Source organism: Cricetulus griseus, chromosome 3, assembly GCF_003668045.3.
Source record: "Cricetulus griseus strain 17A/GY chromosome 3, alternate assembly CriGri-PICRH-1.0, whole genome shotgun sequence".
In the NCBI taxonomy this organism is placed as follows: Eukaryota; Metazoa; Chordata; class Mammalia; order Rodentia; family Cricetidae; genus Cricetulus; species Cricetulus griseus.
The window spans coordinates 137,958,102-137,980,259 of NC_048596.1; the positions used below are offsets into that span (position 1 = coordinate 137,958,102).

At 38.7% G+C, this 22,158-nt stretch overlaps 1 protein-coding gene across 4 annotated transcripts in view; it reads left to right on the forward strand.

Moving 5' to 3' along the window:
* Positions 1 to 22,158, forward strand: part of LOC100757243 (immunoglobulin-binding protein 1b) — a 152,032-nt gene that overhangs the window by 79,350 nt on the left and 50,524 nt on the right. Inside the window, exon 1 of one of the 4 annotated variants that reach the window (XM_027433984.2) lies at positions 6,165 to 6,296. The exons of the other annotated variants lie outside the window; for them this stretch is intronic. The gene's annotated coding sequence lies outside the window, so the exon portion shown is untranslated. Of the gene's footprint in view, positions 1 to 6,164; positions 6,297 to 22,158 lie in introns of those variants that run through there. 4 annotated transcript variants of the gene reach the window in all.

Below are 22,158 nucleotides of genomic sequence, written 5' to 3' on the forward strand. Positions count from 1 at the left end.
CCACACCTATCCTAGGGATAAGTACTGAACTACTACAGGAGGTCCCGTAGATTTCTCCTCAATGAAACCCATGTTCCTGGGATCTGAATCAGTCCCATGCTGGTGTCCCTGCTATCAGTCTGGGGACCAAGAGCTCCCTGATGTTCAGGTCAGCTGTTTCTGTGGGTTTCACCAGCCTGGTCTGGACCCCGTTGCTCATCACTCGTCCTTCTCTGCAACTGGATTTCAGTTCAGTTCAGTGAGTAGTTGTGGGTGTCTGCTTCTACTTCCACAAGCTGCTGGATGGAGGGCTATCAGGCATGTAAGTCAGTCATCAACCTCATTATCAGGGGAGGGCATTTACGGTAACCTCTCCTTTGTTGCTTAGATTGTTAGTTGGTGTCATCTTTGTAGATCTCCAGACATTTCCCTAGTGTCTGATTTCTCCGTAACCCTAAAATGTTTCCCTCTATTATGGTATCTCCATTCTTTTTTTTCTTCAATTCTTCCCCGGACTCAACCTTTCTGCTCACTCATGTCTTCCTTGTGAGTCACACAAATGACTTTCATGCTGATCCTCACATTTCAGATCAGAATAGGTAAGTGCTTATTTTAACATGTGCAATTACAGAAACCTTCCCATCTTTCCATATTCACCCTTCACTTTTGAAAAAATATAAGCTTACATTAATTGTTTTGATTCTGCACAAATTGACGATACGGGTATAGTGAGAGAAAATCAACAAGGCAATTCTGGTAGGATTCAGGTGTCATCCTTGCCTTAATTTTATTAAACTTTCAGTATTCAGTGCTTTATGTGTTCACAAATCCACCTACCATCCAACAAAATGAAGGTGCCTACAGAAACATTATTTAAATATTCTGGGAAAAAAGGTGGTGGCTAAAGAACAAATTTCTGTGTTCAGTATAGCAGGAGGTTTTAGTATTTGTTTCAATACTGAAACATAATGGAAAACTTCTGGAGTAGAGGGATCCAATTTGTGCTTCTTTGTAAAAATTACAATAAAATAGAAAATACTGGCCCAGGTCAACTTTTAGTGTCATTTCTTACATATAATATAATTGCTACCAATCAAAGTGAATACTATTAGGTTGTTTTTATTTTATTTGCAAACTTGGAAGAAGAAGAGTATAGTCGTCACTTGACATGAGGACACATATAGTTCATACTTGGCTGTGAAAATTATTCAATTGGCCTGTTGCTGTGATATTTATTCTTCATCAGCTATCTATAGGATATTTCTATGAATAGTATTTCTTCTCTTCAATTGCTCCATGGTTCACAAAACTATGAAAAATATGTTAAGTTAAAGCTTTCATGTTTTTTACCAGTGAGTGACATGAAATACAGTGGCCTGTGCAATCAGTGTAATTTCCAGGTGATGTTCAAGACCCTGATACCCTTCTGAATTCAGTTACACTCTACAGCTAGAGAGTTGAGAAGCACCGTTTATCAGCGTTTCTGCTATCTAGGTGTGATATGAAGATTCTGAGGGCTAGTAGGGTGGAGCTAAAGCCTGAAAGATTTGTATTTTTTCTCTGTGAGGGAATGAGGAGAAGAATAGTGTGAATTTCTCACTCTGGTTTTGGTTGTCTTACAATGAGTCAGTTTAAACAAGTTTCAGGAAATTTTCCACAGGTCTCATACACTGCCAAGTCTTTCAACATATAGGCACGGTTTAATGTTTACTATTTTTCTCTTGCTGGTAGTTTTCGTCATTGTTCCTTTTTTTGTTAATTTCACATTGTTTATATATTTTACACTTCAAAATACATATAAAGCACTATTTAATTTGTATAGAATTATTAACATGCTGAAACAATTTTCTATCTCTCCTCTTCAATATTATAGATTTCATATATCTAGTGTCTTAGACTGAATACAAACTCAGTGCTCTTTTTTGAGCTGCATTATGTTTTATTATTACTACTATTGCTATTGTTATTACTATCATTCATTATCATTAATATTTTGTTTTAATCTGTTTCTCTCTTATTTTGTATTTTTCCTGCAAACTAATTTAATATAAGACTTCTGCATCAATATGAAACAGCCTCCATGCTATCAAAGACTCATTATAAAATATCATTTAAAAATTACCTGATTTCCAAAGAACTTTCTCCCATTTGCTTTTAAACAATTACTGAAGTGACAGCTCTGCTTATCCTGACTTAATTTATTTCTGTCATGTCGGGAGCATAGCAAGAAGGTGCTTGTGCTCATATATCTCCAGAGAAATCAGGAATGTTAAACACACAGGATTGTATTTACAATGGGAAAGATGTAAAAGGTGTCCTTCTACCTAGAAAGCTGAGAATTAGCAATTATTAACTGCCTGGTGATCTACATTATTTGTTAGGCCAGGCTATATCAAACTCTTAAAACCAAGACTGAATGTGTCTAGTAATCTAAAAGACCCTTATATCCAGAGGCTCCCCCAAGCTCCCACAACCAGGAACACATGTGGCAAACAGCCCAAATGACCTCAAACATTATCTGTATGTCTGAGACCAGGCCAGACCCTCAGGGCCTTAATCTAGTAAAGTTAGCCTATCTCTAAAACCCATCTTCTTGGGGGAAATGCCATGTACCCTAAATTAAGTTTCAATGTAATTTCATTTATTTGTTCACTGTGCATTACCTTATACCAGGAAACTTTTTTTCAGAGTATATTGGGAATAAACAGCCTGTAATTAGACTCCCAAAATTCTGATCCAGTTTGACCAAGTCAATCTGCACCAGGTTTTCAGTCTTACCTCTTTGCAGGGCTTGCTTCCCTGTATGACAACTGCAGGGACCCCACTCAGTATCAGTTTTTAATATCTTTGAACCTTGTCCTCCAATTGGTCCTTTACATTTGTGTTGCACTTAAAATTTTGGATGGATTTTTTTTTTCCTTAGGAAGGTATGAGCCAAACTATGCAAATGGTGGTTTAACATTTTCTGGTTATAAAGTTTCACTTGTTTAGTGGTTGAAGCATTGTGGAGCATTTTCTTTATGAGTTGGATCAGGAAAATAATAATAGATCACAGGTGAATGGAATAGTCTTAGAGAGGCTAAAGTCATCCCATTAAAGAGTTATATACCAATGGAGGCTTTGAAGAAGCAAGTTAATCCTTAATCTTGGGATCTTTTCTCAGGGTAAACTGATGGTAGAATATATAACCCCAAAGTAATGCCTTTTGTAATTTTTAAGCATTTTTATTTTATCTCAGATTTCTGCTTTAGGGTAGAAATGTTTCTGCAGTCTTTAAGAAGACAAGAGGGGAGACATAAATTAATTCACAAACCACTAAGTAATATCTGCTACCATGATTAATTGATCTATCATTTGTATATAAATTCTTATACACTTAGCCCTGATAACTACCCTTTCTGTATAAAAGAAGCATATGCTAACGGTGACAGAAAAGAAACATAAGGAAAAGGAAATTGTAACGGAAATTCTCCTTTGGGCCTATTATTCCTGCCATTGGAAAGTCATCTCATTACTCACTTTGGATTTCTGCTGCCTTCTCCTCATATTCAGGCTTACATCACAGTGTATAATTATGTATATTTCTAGGAATACTATGTTTTTTGACTTTATTACGATACTGAGATTATTTCATATGTATATTTTTCAACATTTTCCATATCTGACCACAAATATTATGTGCTATATAATATTCCATACATACCTGAAACAGTTAAAGGGTGGCCTTCCACCTGTAAAAAGATAACAGGAATATTAGACAGCACATTGTTGTCAATAGATCTGGGCAATTTTTTTAAATTAAATTTTACTCAAACTAAAAGCAAACTTATTTTACATACCAATCTCAGATCCCTTTCCTCCTGTCCTCTCATGCCCCCCTCCATCCACCCATTCTACACCCCCCATCCACTCCTCACGGAGGGTGAGGCCTGCCATGGGATCATCAAAGTCTGTCACATCATTTAGGGCAGGACCCATGTCCTCCTCCATGTATGTAGCCTGAGAGTATCCCTCCATAGGGAATGGGCTCTCAAACCCCATTCAATGCACTAGGGATAAATATTGGTTACACTGCCAGAGACCCCATAGATTGCCCAAACACCCCAACTGACATCCATATTCAGGGGGCATGATTTGGTTTTATGCTGGTTCTCCAGCAGTGAGTCTAGATTCTGTTAGCTCCCACTTGGCTCAGGTCAGCTGTTGCTGTGGGTTTCCCCAGCATGGTCTTGACCTCTTTGTTCATTGCTCCTCCCTCTCTACAACTAGATTCCAGAAGTTTGGCTCAATGCTTAGCTGTGAATATCTGATTCTGCTTCCACCCAAGTTACTCGATGAAGTCTCTAGGATGGCATTTAAGGTAGTCATCAATCTCATTATAGGGGAAAGGCATTTAAGGTAGCCTCTGTACTGTTGCTTAGATTCTTAGTTGGGGTCATCGTTGTGGATCCCTGGACATTTCCCTCGTGCCACTTTTTTTTTTTTTTTTTGTTAAGCTCATAATGGCTCCTTCTATGAAAGTATCTCTTTCCTTGCTCTCTTTCTGTGCTATTCCCCCAAATGAAACTTTCTGATACCTCATGTTCTCCTCCTTTCTCTCCCCCCCCCTCCGTGCTCCCAATTTACTGAGGAGATGGTGTCCCTTTCCCCTTCTGGGAGGTGCATGTATGTCTCTCTTGTGGTCCACCTTGTTTCCTAGCTTCTCTGGTGTTATTGTATGTAGGCTGTGTATCATTTGCACTATGTCTAATATCCACTTGTGAGTGAATACATAACATGTTTGTCTTTCTGTCTGTGTTTCCTCACTCAGGACGGTTTCTTCTAGTTCCATCCACCTGCCTGCAAATTTCAAGATGTTATTGTTTTTGGTTTCTTTTTTAGTTTTGTTTTGTTTTTCTGATGAGTAGTTCTCCATTGTGCATATATAAGACAGTTTCTTTATCAATTCTTTGGTTGAGGGGCATCTAGGTTGCTTCTAGATACTGGCTATTACAAATGCTGCTGCTATGTATATAGTTGACCAGATGTCCTTGTGTTATGAATGTTAGAAAATACTTTCTGTTTTCATTGTAGAAAGGACAACCAGATATCCACCGTTGATGAAATGAAAGAGAACAGGATATTTAAAAATTCTCAAACAATTTTATTTTCTAAAAACATTTTAAAATTTTACTTACATTGTCTTATTGTATAAGTGTTTTGCTTTCATATATGGTTGTGAAGTCCTGGTGCCCTTGGAAATCAGAGGAGAGTATTGGATTCCTGTAACAGCATGTTGTAAGCCATGATATGGATGCTGAAAATTGAACCCGGGTTCTCTGCAAAAATAACAAATGTTCTGACCCATAGGTCTGAAATAGATCCAGCTTAGTCATCCAGAAGCCACCTTTTTTCACAGAAATTTTATATAAATATACTTATTTATCTGTTACATATATACTCTTTTCAAAAACCCAGCACCAGCAAGCATAAGCACTGTCTTAAAAGCTCTGGTACTTGATGAGCATTAACCTAGCATCAACAACATGAAGCAATGTTGTCCCAAGGAACAGCAATCATTTTCTATGACTGTTAGAAGACAAAAAATGTCCTAAAGACACTTGTTTTGAGAAACCCATTTCTAGATCTTTTCACTTCTCAAATTAGTTTGAGAATATATGTGAGATTTTTTCTTTTACCATTGAAACAGGACAAATTTGCTTCTCATATATACTAAAATAACACATTTCCTAATTTATTTTACTCACTCAGAAGAGTCAATTAGTTATATTTTAAAATATTAGTAATCAACTCTATGGAGCGAATGACATTAATGAATAAATAACCAATCACTTTACAAAGTCAGAGATTCACTACCAAGCCCCACTATTAGAAAATTATGTTTGAGCACAGTTATATTGACACAGATAGTTTTCAAACTGTTGGAGGAGAAAATCGGAATAAGACTATCCCCTGGGTCTCTTAACACCATAAAAAGAGAAGAAAGTAACTTATCCATGACCTGCCCCATGAGCTCTGCAGACAGTCCCAGGCCAGGATCCTGCTCTTCCTAAAATGGTTGGGAGCTGCAACCTTCCAGGGAAACACTGGGACATCATAAATTGTCTCAGCCATGCCCCACACTTGTTAAAAAAAAAGTCATAGATTCTTCTCTTTTTCCCAACAGCTTTCTCTGAGCAGCACTGGCTGTCCTGGAACTCACTTTGTGGACCAGACTTGCCTCAAACTCACAGAGATCCACCTGCCTCTGTCTCCTGAGTGCTGGGATTAATTAATCCTGGTGAAGTCAGAGATTATTAACACTTCTGTCAAGAAAAGTGAGTATCACATAGTCATATAATACATCATTAAAACATTTTAATGAGAGAATACAGGTTTTTTTCCCTATAAATTAAGTAGTGACAAAAGTAATTGACCTACATTGCTAACAGAAAACCTTTTAATTTTAGCTATTTGGAGTACAGATACAGATATATTAGGTCATATATCTAATTTTATTTAAATTTGAAATAAAATACTTTACAATGAACTTTTATTCTAGCATGTAACAACAAAGAAAATGTTACTGGTTTTAGTTATTCCTGGTTTGTTAAAAGAGCCAAATGTCCTTATACATATAGTTACATAAAAATAAGAGTATGTAATATACCAACCTTGAGTAGTTTCCTTTTAGGTTGAGTAATATATCATTGGCAACCACTTCAATTATTTATTTTAAAGGCTATTGGTGGTTATAGTGCCTGCTATGATTTTAGCTCTAAAATACTCTGAAATGTAAAGACTTGTTCTTTGGTGTGGTGGGCATCTAGTAGAGGTGGTCTAAATGGTAAGTGTTATGATCCAGTAATTCTTAGGTAATTGAAACAATTCTTTCAACAAAAGAAATAGAACTCTGCCTGTTGCTCATTCCTATTTTTATTTGGCATTACGCCTATGCTGTGAAAAACATATCAACCACACACAGTTCACATTGGTGTGATGCCTCACTCTAGACACAGGGATCAAACAACAATGCACTGAAATGTATGATGCTAGGAGAAAAAATAAATTGATTTAAAGTGATCACTTTGCATATTCGTAATCTAAAAATTTGCCTTATCAACTATTCCATCACAAAATATTCCAGTTTCATTTTAGTAAACCCTTTAAATTCTACCTAGCACAAATATAGGTTCATCAATTACTGTTAGCAAGTGAAATTTTAATCTCATTTCACATTTATTAGACATTGGATCTGCTATAAAATTCCTTAGATTAAGAGGCTTAAACAACTGATATTTTCATCACAGGATATGAAAAAAGGAGTAGACTAGACCAGTTACCAGAGAAATGAATCAGGCCATATTACTGCTACAATACCACTGGGAGATAAGTGTTCAATTTATTATTTTGTTAAGAACAATAATGTCCTCAGTAACAAATACATTTATAATGTCTGGGAAATAATGAAAAAATATATAGAAAAAATTAAATTAAAAGTGTAATTACTTAAATAATTATTATAATTATAAAATATGTCCATCAAAAGATAGTTTTATATTTAGTAAACCTTAAGTAAATGTATTTCCTTAATGCAATTTCAATCTGCTTTTTTTATAGATTCTTTGGAAATTTCACCCCAGTCCAACTCATTCCGCAGTCCCTCCATTTCTGCCTCTTCCTCTTGTAGTGTCCCCCAAAAAAGGAAAGCTACAAACTAATAAAAATAAGATAAAAATAAACACTAATTAAAAAAAGAAAAACAATCATCCCTCTTTCCCACCTAACCATTGTTTCTTCATTCATCAAAGTGGCATTGGGAGCTGCTGTGTATCATATAATATACTGTTTTGTCCAACCACTTTCCTTGCAAATATTCATCATGTAATTAATTGTTGTTCAAGTTCAAGGCCATTTGCTTTGGTACACCCTCAACACAGGACCCCCCACCAATATTGCTTTCCAATATCCTGCTGTTGCCCCTAGTCATGGAGATCCTATGACCATGGTTTTGGATGATAAGTTCTTCACACACTTCAGCAGGTCATAGGTGTTGTGCCTGAGTCACAAGGATCCCCAAAGAGACCAAGGAGACAGGCCACCAATGAAAATTCACGTCCTGTCAAGCTAGAGACCCCATCTAGCAAGCTGCTGCAGCAGCCTCCAGAGGGGTTGAAGTTCCCTGTCTACTGCTAGGTTTCAAAGACAAAAGTTACAGAAGCGGATTGGCTTCTGATTGATTGACATTTGGGAACAAACAGAAAAATTTCTCAAAGTCATGTTCTGGCATGAAATACCTGTGTATAAGGTATTCTCATTGGTCAGTGCTGAGAGGGAACATTCTGTGGTTTCTATGGCTTTGTCTTGTTACTTTCAGGTGGCCTGTTGTACATAGATACCAATAGTTTTTAGAACTGTATCCTAGGGACTATAGGGGAGGTTTCGTCTCCCCCTGTAGTTTCTTTGTGTTCAGTTTTGGCCCTAGGCTCTGGGAGGTCAGAGGATCTGTAGTTTCCTTGTGCCAAAGGCCTATGTGTCTTTTCTGTAGCCTGTCATGGCTGCTAAAGCAGTGGCTAAGTGAGGGTTTGGTCCCTTTATTCCTAGAAGTGAAGCCTTTTTGTTTAGTTTACCCTTTTCATTAGATAGGGTAGATGTTGGGGTGTGCCTAATTCCAGGGCCACAATATGTGCCTGGATAGTAGGTAAGTTCTTTAGTGCAGGCCACCAGGACTACACCTCTCAAGTGAGGGGCAGAGCCTTTTCTCTAAGGCCCATGGTGAGGGATGGAGTGAGCTTCCCCAAATTGGGGGGACAAGTCTTATTAACATGTGGGGCCAGTTGCATGGGTCAGCAAGTTCAGTTATTCCAGGGCCAGGAAGGTTCACTATTAGCTGTCCTGTGGGGGGTAAGGTCACTCTGGGCCAGTGAGGAGTGGGACCAGCACAGCAGAACTCTGGTACTTTAACACATGGTTTAACACATGCTTCAACAATGATTTATAAGGGGCCATGTGGTAACACAGGCAATGAACACCCACAGATTGGAAGGTTTTTGATGACTGGTAGAGATTGCAATCTCCCAATGGCCGGCAGCTTATCTCAATATCTCATAAACATGGGGCTCCCTTCTGCAGAACTTCCTGCCTCTACCTGCCCTTATCTGGAGAATGTCCCTGGGCCTGGAGGACTGACCTTATCTGAAAGCTGTCTCTAAACCAGATGCCTGATTTATCTTCAGTTTGATACTTAGGACAGTTTTCTGTTAAGAAGATTTGTGCTAGAGCTCTGTTATAAGCACCTACTGCCACATACAAAGCCTTGTGATAGATAGGAGAGTGCCATTTAATACAAATTAGGGTTTGTCCTCAGGCTCCCCAATCTTGTATATTCCTTATAATCTGGAATAAAGTTGAGCTTATTCACTGAAGTTTTTCTCCCAGAGGACGATCTCTGTCTGTACCCAAGGTGTCTTGAACCTGTTCCCTGCTTCTGTTCCCTCCGCTTTCATGGATCAATGCAGCCAACTATCTGGAAGAAGAAGCAAACCCATGTCCACACAGAGTCCAGCTGCTGCAGGACCACAGACCCAGATATTGTCATTCTCAGCTGCTTTGAACTGCTGTTACCATGGCCGCTAGTGGCCTCTGAGATTTGGATGGGTCCAACAGCAGTGGGCTCCCCACAGAAGGCATTATTCATATACCTTTGGGCATAGATTCTTTTTTGAGAAGAATACACTTTTGTCGGTAGCTACTTCCATTTTTTGGTTATTTTTTTGTTAGTTTTGGTTTTTTGAGACAGGGTTTCTCTGTGACTTTGGAGGCTGTCCTGGAACTAGCTCTTGTAAACCAGGCTGGTCTCAAACTCACAGAGATCTGCCTGTCTCTGCCTCTCGAGTGCTGGTATTAAAGGTGTGCACCACCACCGCCTGGCAGTTACTTCCATTTTTGCTTCAATGTCAGCAGAACTAGGTCCTTTTAATCTTTTGTGAGTTTTTTCATGTTATTTGAAGGATACCTGATCAGTGTTGATGCTCTTGTGTCTTTTCTGGATTGAAACTGAAGTATGTCTTATAGACTTTTTCACTAGTTTTCTTTTTCTATTTTAGGTTTTTTAATTTAATTTTTACAAAATTAAAATTTCACATGTCAATCCCTTCTCCCTCTCCCCCGTCCTGCTGGCTCCCCTCGTCCCTTTCTTTGCTCCTTTCCCCTCAGCTCCCCATGGAGGGTTCTATCCTCCATGCGGGTCCCCAAATTCCACAGCATCATCCTGGATCGGGCCTAGGTCCTCTCCCATGTGTCCAGGCCAAGAGAGCATCCTTTCACGTAGGATGGACTCTCGAAGTCCCTTCTTATACCAGGGAAAAATACTGATCCACTACCAGAGGCCATATATGGTGCCGAGGCCTCCTCCTTGACATCCAATTCCAGGGGTCTGGGTCAGTCCCGTGATGGCCTGCCAGACAGCAGTCTGGGGTCCATGTGCTACCCCTTGTTCAGGTTACCTGTTTCTGTGGGATTCAGCAGCCTGGTCCCAACCCCCTTGATCTTCGTTTCTTCCTCTCTGCAACTGGGTTCCAGACTTCATTTCAGTGTATAGCTGTGGGTGTCTGCCTCTGCTTCCAGCAGCCACTGGATGAGGGCTCTAAGATGGCATATAAAGTAGTCATCAGTCTCATAGGGGAAGGGTATTTAGGGTAGACTCTCCACCATTGCCTAGATTGTCAGTTGGTGTCATCCTTGTAGATCTCAAGAAATCTCCCTAGTGCCAGATCTCTCCTCAGACCTAAAATGGCTCCCTCTCTCATCCTGCTCTCCTCTATTCTTCCCCCAACTCAACCTTTCTGCTCCTCCATTTCCTCCTCTCCCCTCCCCTTCTCATCCTCACATTCTGCCAGCTCCCTCTCCCTTACCCTCATGCTCGCAATTAGATTAGGAGATCCTGGCCCTTCACATTCTCCTGGGACCATGCATTATTCTCTTAGAGACCTTCTTGTTTCCTAGTTCCTTTGGTGAAGAAGATGGTAGGCTGGTAATCCTTTGTTCTATGTCTAAAACTCATATATGAGTGTTTACATACCATGTTTGTCTTTTTGTGACTGGGTTACCTCACTCAGGATGGTTTCTTCTAGTTCCATCCATTTACCTGTGAATTTCAAGATTCCATTGCTTTTTTTTTTCTGCTGAGTAGTACTCCATTGTGTAAATGTCCCACATTTTCTCTATCCATTCTTCAGTTGACGGCATCTAGGTTGCTTCCAGGTTCTGGCTACTACAAATAATGCTGCTATGAACATGGTTGAACATATGTCCTTGTTGTATGAATGTGCATTATTTGGGTATATGCCCAAGAGAGGAATTGCTGGATCTTGAGGTAGACTGATTCCCATTTTTCTGAGCAACCACCAAACTGATGTCCAGAGTGGTCTTACAAGTTTGCACTCCCACCAGCAATGGAGGAGTGTTCCTTTTTCTCCACATCCTCTCCAGCATAGATTGTCATTGGTGGTTTTTTTTGCCATTCTGGCCTGTGTGAATTATTATCTCAGAGTTGTTTTGAGTTGCATTTCTCTGATGGCTAAGGATTTTGAGCACTTTCTTAAGTTGCTTTCAGTCATTTTAGATTCTTCTGTTGAGAATACTCTATTTACTTCTGTGCCCCACTTTTTAATTTCATTGATTGGTGTTTTGGTGGCTAGCTTCTTGAGTTCATTGTATATTTTGGAAATCAGCCCTCTGTCAGATGTGGGGTTGGTGAAGATCTTTTCCCATTCTGTGGGTTGTCGTTTTGTCTTACTGACTTGCCCTTTGCCTTACTTCTCAGTTTCAAGAGGTCCCATTTATTAATTGTAGATCTCAACGTCTGTGCTACTGGTGTTATGTTCAGGAAGCAGTCTCCTGTACCAATACATCCCACTTTGTCTTCTAGAAGATTCAGTTTACCTGGATTTATGTTGAGATCTTTGATCCATTTGGACTTAAGTTTTGTGAATGGTGACATATAGGGATGTATCTGCAGTCCTCTGCATGTCCGGATCCAGTTTTGCCAGCACCATTTGTTGAAGATGCTATCTTTTTTCTATTGTATAGATTTAGCATCTTTGTCGAAAATCAGGTATTCATAGGTGTGTGGGATAATATCAGGATTTTCAATTTGAGTCCATTGGTCTATCTGTCCATTTTTGTGCCAATATCAAGCTGTTTTCAGGACTATGGCTCTACAATAGAGCTTGAAGTCAGGGATGGTGATGCCTCATTTATTGTACAGTGTTATTTTGGCTGTCCTAGGTTTTTTGTTTTTCCATATAAAGTTGAGTATTGTTCTTTCAAGGTCTGTGAAGAACTGTGCTGGGATTTTGTTAATTAGCTGCTCTCTCACTCTCTCTCTGCCTTTGGTTAGTTTGGATAGTTTTTTTTAATATAATTTTGAAGAGAACCCACAACTACCACTCTAAGTAATTATAAACCTGCATAATTCTTTATGAAATTCTAAATATTTGTCTTTCTACCTTCAGATAAGTGTAGTTCTTACCCCTCTTCAAAGAAAGTTTTCTTTGCAAATAACAGAAACCATTACAGAAAACCACAATAAAATCTGCAAGCTCTGGCTCAATAGCTACACCTACATAACTCTGTCACAAAAGTCTCAGGAAGACTAGGGGAGAAGAGGTTGTGTTCCAGTTAATCCTACAATGACTGTCTACCAATGATACAGAATCCAAAAATTCAGTATTTTTTAATTCCATCAAGCTGTATATCTTAGCTTGTCATCAGTAAGTGTATGAATTTCATAGTAAAGGAGGCCTCAATGCCAGTGCAAGAAGGAACTTGGAAGTAAGGACAACCAGGCAAATATCAAGAGGCTCATGATTCCATGCCCTTTTAGAAGCTTCCACCAGAAATTTTGGCCCAGACTTAAGGTGGATAGTTCCAAATCAAAAGATTTTGATTTAGTTGGATTTCTCACTTCAAATGAGTGAATTGAGAAAAAAAAAACATTGTAAAGCTACATCAAATTTAGTCTGGGAAAATATGAGCCTTTAAATGCCTGCACTGATTTGTTCCACCATTGGATTTTAGGTAATTCCAGACATAGTCAAGTTTACAACCAAAAATAGCAATGTTTGTTAAATTATTCACTAAATAGTAGGTGGAAAGTGAAATTAGTTATACAAAGTTTGAATTATTCTAATTCCAAAACCAGATAAAAATCACATCAAAAAGAGAAATATGTAGGCTCATATTCCTGATGTCTATAAAAGCACATATCCTCAAAATATAATTGCAAATTAAATAAAAGTATACAACAAAGGAATTAATTTGGAAATGGAGAGATGGTATCTTAGTAAGGGTTTCTATTTCTATTTCTGTGAAGAGACAGCACAACAACTCTTACAAAGGAAAAACATTTTCTTGTGGTGGTTTACATTTTCAGAGGTTTCATCAATTATCACCATTGTGTGACATGGTGGTGTACAGAGAGACATTTAAGGGCTTGTCTTTTCACATGATCTTTATGTGTCTTCCATTTAAATCATTAGTTTTGTCATTTTTATTTGAAAGCTCTTTTTAATATCTTAGATGGTCATTTTAATACATTTTATGTAAATGTTATTAATTTTTAAGACACTATTTGTGAACAAATATGAACATTGGGTAGCTAATTCTGAATTTCATAATTTAATTTTAAAATTGATAATTAAGGAGACAGGAGAATAGATTCTGACACAATCTATGGTACCATGCACACAATTGATCTTAAAGAAGCATATGGACTTTCCATAATTTACTATTAAATAGCAATTATTTTTAGTTTCTCAACGTAAGTTTTATTTTCTTGGTTATTTATTTCGATATTATTTTCTAGGTACTTAGTAAAATTTTTGTAACCTGGTAGATCTGCACATAAAAATATGGAGAGTATATATTGTAGGAATGTAGAGCTAGGCATAATGTATTTACTCTGTGTGAGGCACATGTAGCATCAGAAGATGTCCAAAATCCTTTCAAAGAATGACTTCCTAGAACCAAATACTTCCTTCCTAGTACATTCAATGATACTGGCAATGGAAACAACATAGACATCACAACAGCAGTGTCACTCATACAGAGAGATAGTTTAGCCTTAAATAAGCCAGGGGTAACTTATACCAAGGACCAGGTTAATGATTTCACTGAGTGGAAAATTATCAACCAAGAAGGAAGTCGGGCTAAAAATAGTTCACAGTAATAAGATATAACATGTGAAATTGGGAAGGATGAGAAATCTCATCCTCTATCCAGTGTAGGAAAGTTATGCTAGATCAAGCTGTCAGGGTTCCTACCAAAACTAAGTTTTATAAGTAAATATATGGTGGATATGTTTGTTGTTGGAACATTGGTAAAGCACTTGCCTAGTACACACAGATTTGATCTGACCATCACCAAAAGCATAGAGGTAACTCAGCAAGAAAAAAAAAGGAATTTTGAAATTTGCAGGAAAATGGATGGAACTAAACCATTCTTATTGAGGTAACCCAATCACAAAAAAAAAACCTCACCCAAATGTGGATTTTAGACCGAGTAAAGGATTACCAGCCTACAATCCACACTGTCAGAGAAGCTAGTAAACAAGGAGGACCCTAATGAGACATACATGGTCCCCTGGAGAAGGAGAAATGGACAAGATCTCCTGAGCAAATTGGGAGCATGGGAGGATGGGGGAGGGAGCTGGGAGAATGAGAAGGGGAGAAGAGGAGGGGTGAGGAGGACATGAGGGAGCAGAAAGTTTGAGTCAGGGAAGAATAGAAGAAAACAAGAACGGGGATACCATAATACAGGAAGACATTTTAGATTTAACGAGAAATCGGGCACTAGGGAAATGTGTGGAGAACTACAAAGATGACACCAACTAACAATCTAAGCAACAGAGGGAGAGGCTATGTTAAATGCCCTCCCCTGATAATAAGATTGATGACTGACTTATATGCCATCCTATAGCCTTCATCCAGCAGCAGGTGGAAGTAGAAACAGACACCCACAACTAATCACTGAACTGAACTGGGAAGGTCACCTCTCATACTTCCAGCTCTCCTCCTCTAAGCTATGTACAGCCACCTGTAATACTTTGTGTAGTTTTGAGTCCTCATGGTTTTCTTTCCCATCCAAGGTGGCAATTCCAGGGATATCATCCTTATTCAGATTTTTTTTAGTCACAAAATATATTTTGATCTTATTCTTCTCCTCATGAAATCTTCTTGATCTTCTCCACCTCCCTAACCACCTAATTTCCTATTCTTCTTCCTCTTTTCCATACTAGAAAAGAAACCAAATTCCTGGTATTAGAAATAACGTAAATCTAAAATGTATAGAACAACACTCAATTGAGAATATAGTGATGGAAATTCAGACATTATTACAAGTAGTAATACATGCAAAAAATTATGCACAGACAAGATACACATCTGTGCATATAGCAGAGTATCATTAGGAGTTATTTAATTGATAAGGTCTTGTGTGTGTGTGTGTGTGTGTGTGTGTGTGTGTGTGTGTGTGTGTGTGTGTGTGTCTGCGTATGCATTTTTGTTTGTTTAGAACAGTCATATTATTTTTGCCTTTTTCCTTTGGCATCTACTCTCAGGTTCTCTGACTTCCCCCTCAAAAACAGTGTTAGGTTTGACTTCCATCTCATGGAGTGGGCCTTAAGTCAAATTTGATATAGGTTGATTATTCCCACAAGCTTTGTTCCACCATTGCAATAGTAGATCTTGCAGACAGAACACTTTTGCTGATCACAGGCTTTGGGGCAGGGTTCATTTTTATGTCTCTCTTTTCATAGTTTGTAAAGTATGTCCCTGTATCAAAGTTGCTAGAACAAAAACACTAGCCCAACCTTCTCTATTTTCAGTGAGTTTTGTAGTTGTAACCTAATTTTGGTACTGGAAACATTTGGTGACATGAGATGATGTCAGGTTAGTGATCTGTCTCCCTATTATTTGGATATTTCATTTAAATTGGATTCATACATGCATATGGTTTTAGAAGCTTCTACTCATTAAGTTTCCATACTAACCCTTAAATGGTCTTTAATTTTACCTGCATTTGTTTCTTTGTACCATTCATCTCTGCCACTCCAGACTTATTCATCCTTTATATGCCCCCACCTCATCCATCCATATAAAACTATTTTATTTTCCTTTCCTTAGGAGACCCATTTATCATTCCCAGTCCCTTACAATAAACCTTATATTTGTGGTTCTACAGATTATAGCTTGGCTATTGTGGTAGTTTTAAAGAAAATGGCCCTTCAAATGGAATGGCACTATTAAGAGGTGTGGCATTTATCAAATAGGTACTGTCCTGTTGGAGGAATTGTCTCACTGTGGAGGCAGGATTTGAGGTCTCATATAGGCTTAAGACAAGTCTAAGTGTCTCAGAACATTTCTTGTTGCCTACAAGACATAGGACTCTCAGCTACTTCTCCCATATCATGTCTGCCTGCACACTGTCATGCCTTGCCAAGATGATAAATGATGGAACCTATATGAACTCTATGTGAGATACCCCAATTAAATATTTTTCCTATAGGAGTTGCTATAGTCACTCTGTCTCTTCACAGCAATAGAAACCATAATGAAAACAGTTTTCATTGAGTTAACTGCTAATATCCAGATATAAGCAAATTTAAATCACTTATGTCTTTTGGCACTGGAATACCTAATTCACTGAGTATTTTTCTATGACCATTCATTTACCCATTATACTTATGATCTATTTTCTTCTAAAGGCTTGATTAAGAAAAAGTGGATGGAAATTAACATGGTGGGTCTCATCTGTAAGCCCATATTGGGAGAACTGAACTGAGAGGACCAATGTATAAGGCCACTTTGGAATATACAATTCTGAAGACAAACTAAGCTGCAGTTTGAGACTCTGTAGCAAAAATTAACAAAAGAATTATCATAAGGAAAATGAACACTGGGGGCCTTGGTGTATCATATACTAACTCTTTTGTCCTATCAGCTTTACTAACAAGTGTGTATTGCAACCAGTCAATGGTCTGGTTCAAGGCCTATTGTTTCCGGTACACCATAATCACTGGTAATCCACAGGGATATCCAGCTGTCAACCCTGGTCTTGGAAATCCTATAGATACTGTTCCACAGGACCAGTCATTTCATGAACTCCAGCAGGTCCTTGGTAGGGTATATGCTAGGGTGGTCAAACATAAGGCCTGTCTGTGGGCCTGGGAGATAGCTGAGCTCCTCAGTCCAGGCCACTGGGACCACATGCCTCCGGCAAGGTGATGGAGTTAGTTCCCCTAAATCCGTGTGCTCAGGGTCAGTTCATCCTCAACTATGGTGAGAGATGGGGCCATCCTTTCCAAATTCTGGCTGTCTTGCTGCAGTGTCCAGCGAGAGGCAAGGTCAGCTTTCCCAGAGTTAGTGAAGGATAGGGTCCAGATAAAGGCTGACTTACCATGTTCCTCTAATTTCATCTTGCATGATTCTTAAGACCTCTTGGTGTAACAGGGGCCACATACATCAAAACAGACACCAAATGCAGCTGGACCTTAGACCCAGACATGTCCCTTGCTAGCAGCTTGTGCCTGAACAACACTCTGGCTCTGGGTGGAAGCAATTGCCACTTGGGTTGGGATGGTTCTATCAGCCAAAGACTGCTGGAAATCACCAAGACCTTACGTCCAGCACCAACCCTGGCTTCTATATGACCTTTGACAGCAATATGGTTCCTAGCTTCAGTTGGACCGTGGACTCAGCAGCAGCTGAGTGTCCCCACTGGTCCTCAGACATCAACATGGCCCATGATCTTGGATGTCTGCACTGCCTTCAATGGTAACAAGATCCCTGAACATCAGCAAAGACCCTTGTTGCAATAGGGCTATGGACCCTGATATGACTCTCAGCCACAGCTCTGGCCCAGCTGTCCCCATAAGTTTCAGTAGCAGTGCAGGCCACTCAGAACTGCATGTGTTTTGGTCCTCAGACACCAACCTGGAATCAGGTTGCTGATCCGACCCTGGGCATTATCATGGCAACAGAAGTCACATTTGTCAATCTAGACTGTAGCTGCATGGACCCAGATATGGCCCTTAGCAGCAACATGGGCCGGGATGACACTATGGCCCTGCATGACACAGAGCAGAGGCCACTCATATATGTATGATGTTTGCTATGGCATGGCCCCTCAACTACAACCAAGCCTCAGGCTCTGTCCCATATCTGGGTCCTCTGTGTGGGCTCTAGTGGCAACCTGGACCACACTCCTCAACACAGTCCCCATCTACAGCTTAGCCAAGGACACACATGGATCCAGGCAGGGCTCAGCCTTGTTGACATCATAGCTCCAAGTGGTAGTCACAGCAACTCAGATCAAGATGGCTCTGAGAGCAGCATTGACCCTAGACACCAACAAGGCTGCAGGTTGCAGGCCAGACCCTAGGTTTCATGTGGTTTATGATGGCAACATGAGCCATTGATATTAATAGAGACCTTGGCTGTGAGAGGACCATGGACCCAGACATGGTCCTCTGTGGCAACCTGGGTCTGGTTGTGTCCAAGAACCCAGGTGTCAGCAAGCCCCCAGTAGCAGCATTGTCCCTGGACCCAAACACAGCCCCAGGAGGCATCCGAGACCAGTGGAATAAGCATGATGGTCAATGGCAACAAGAGCCATGGACATCAATACAGAATCTGGCTACTGTAGGGCCAGGTACTCAAATATGAAACTTGGTAACAGCGTGGCCCAGACATCTACATGGCCCCAGGTGGCAGGCAGATCTCCCCCGCAGTCTACTACTTATTGCCTTCACATGGCTACATGAGGCAAGCAGGCCACCAACAGCTGTCCACTCCTCACCATCTTCATTTATTCCTTTCTGTGTCTTTCCATAGCACACTAACCTTAGGATATCTGAAACACTATTCAGTAGCATCGAAGAAACCACCTCAACTCTTTCATGTTCTATGAGACATATAGATTTTGGCCATCAGCAATAGTTCCTTACCACCTTTTTTTGTGGAAAAAAAAAACAAAAAACAATAGACTTAGAAATGCTCTTAGTTGTTTGGGGGATGCAATGGTATCCTTTAGTCAAGAAATCCATTAAACGTAACACCTACCTGGTGCTGGAGGTCTTATGTGGCAGCAAGATATATCTAGGTGATCTTTCCCTGCTTGCAATATGATGATTTCATTTACATTTCTACCGGAGTAGGTTTTGATAACACATTGCAAATGGTCCATATTTTTATGAATCTTTCTTGGGATTTTATCCCTATCCCCTTTTCTCTCCCATTGTCATTTATTATCACATTCCAATATCACCCCCGTCTGTCTATAATATTGCTTATAATAGTTTTCCTTCTCAGAAATTATTTCCCTGCCTCATAGACTCTTACTCCACACCTTACATTTGTGGATTTAAGCATTCTTACATGCCTTTGAAATGATTAAATAATAAATTCTGATAAGTATAAGTGATTGCATAATATATTTGTCTTTTATGCACTGGGTAACCCACTAAGGATAGCATTTTTCCATGATATCATGTCTTTAAAAATCAGAGATATATCCCATTGTGTCAATGTACTACATGTCCATTACCCATTAATGTACATCTAGGCTGTTTCGTATTTCTAATTAAAATGAATGAAGTAGGTGTCTCTGTGATATGATAGAGAGTTTTCTTCAATACTTTCCCAGGAGTGGTGAAGCTAGATATTGAAGTAGACTTATTCTCAGTTTCAGAAGGATCCCACAATCTGATTTCAACAAAGGCTATACAAATTTGCATTTCTACCAGCAATGCACAAAGGACTCCTCTTATTCCACATCTTCACCAGCATGTTCTGTCAACTTTCTTATTGTTCTTGGCCATTCTGATTAGTGGAAGGTGAAATCTCAAAGTGATTTTGGAATGCATATACCTGATGACTTAGGATGTGATCTTTCTTTAAATTAAACCAGCATTTGAATGATCACTAATGAGTCATTAGAGGAAGCACTTTATAATTGAAACACAAAGGTAAGTAGGTGGAAGCCATGGAAATTAGAGGCAGGGAACACAATGAAAGGATTAGTATCCAGAGAGAAACAATAGTAAGCAGAGCAGCTAAAAACTTCAAAAATACACTACAAGGGGATATTAAGCAATTTTACATCCTATCAATACATAAATGCAATACAGTTTTGTGGTTTCACCACCAAAAATGAAGTCAAACTACTTAAGAATACAGCTTCATTAATGACTTGAAGGACCTTGCATAGTTGATAAGTGGAGGGGTGGGAATACATGAAGTTCAGGATCTGATTTTAGATACGGAATGTAAATATTATGAAAGTATGGAAGTCAAAGAGCCTACAGCAAAAAGTCGGGCAGTATCTTCTTTAAGTCCTCACAGATGCCCTTTAAAATACTTCAATGTGACAAGTCATCATAAACACATAATTTCATTTTTGCCCTTAAAATTACCAATCAAGATTTGCTAAGAGTAATTATTTCTGATCTCACAGTGCCATCTAGCGTTCAACAAAAACGGAAATGTTGATGAAAACCTAAAACAGTGTAAAACTCATGCAGAGACTACCAACAATTTAAAATGACTGTGCTCTTTTCAAAAGGATTTAAATATTCAACTCAAAGCCAAAATCTATTGATGGATTTCTACAGAGGATATCTACCATATGTACCCCTAAGGAGACACAGGGAGGACAGATGCAGGATTGTGTTATCTTTCTCATCATACCCAAATCAGTGCAATGGTTAAAGAACAATGAGAACCCTTCAAGGCTGACTGAATTAAAAAAAAAAAATGGGTCAAGAGAAATATTTTCCCATGGTACACATATAGTACAAATGGTTGTCTAATTAACCATTTTCTATGTGATGTTTATACTTGATTCTTTATGGATGCATTTTCACCTCACTTACATGACAATTACAAACAGAATTTCATTAGAGAAGCTTCTTAGTTCATTGATCTTTAAAGCATTCCTTCAGTGTGAGAGTGTCTGTTTGTATTTGCCTCAGATTCCATAAAATGGGCAGTGCACCTGCAAGCCCAGATGCAGCTGCTACCCTCAGTGAGGTCCATTAGCACTTCTAAATGGCCAAGAAGAAAGTGCTGCATTTCAGGATGGGTAGGAAACTGGATTTGTGCTATGGGGATGTCTTCTGAATGTTGGGAGGATAGTTGCCTCAGCAGGTAGATCCTGATTGCCTCTGAATTTAGATAGGACTGAGAAATCAGCTTAAGGACAGTTCCCCCCTCCCTAGGTTTCTTTTGTTCTGCATGTTGGACAAGTCTCTTCCTCCTTTAGCAACCATTGAGGATTACTCCTAGGGTGACTGCTTTGCAAAGGTTTAACCTGTGTCCCAGCATTCAAAATGGTCCCATTAACTTGCCTATTGCTGTTGAGCTTTTGCTCTGTAACTGTGTATTAACTAATAGCAGGCTATTCCTTTCCTACAATACAGGAAGTAATCCTGTTTCTAAACTATTCTTTCCCCTCTCATATTTACTTCCATAAAGTATAGCCTAATGCCATAATTTTGAGTTATTAAACTTCAAAATTTGAAATTTTGAAAAACTTTAAAAAAATTTGAAAAAATATAAAAAATTTGTTATATTACACTTAAAATTCTGATAGATTTTTCATTTTCTTGTTTAATTGGACTATGTTATTATTCACTTTGTGTCTTTACATTTCTATATTGACTCTCTATTATAACTGTGACAACTTTAATTTGTTGACAGAAATCATGAGGTTCATGCCAATGACGTAAGAAATATTTTATTATGGAACCTATTATATATATCATGGCCTAGCAAAACCCCAAGTTCAAATGTGGAAGCTTTTATATTGACTTCATATACTAAACAAAAAACAAAAGCCATGTATCAGTATACTTTTCAAATATCTTAGTTGTATTATTATGGAAGGTATTTAGGATAGTAAAGATTGCCCATGATAAATTGTGTATTCATTTTGGTTAAGATGCATTCCAACACCTTCACATTCCTAGAATTCTTTTCATAATTTCGGCCAAAATTTTTACTATGAATTCTTGGGAACATATTTGACAGGAATTGTAGAGCATTCAATATCAAACATTCATTGGATTTCTAATAGACCACCATAAAATACTACTGATATATTATTTATGATTTATTAAACTTTCTAATTAAAGAAACAATG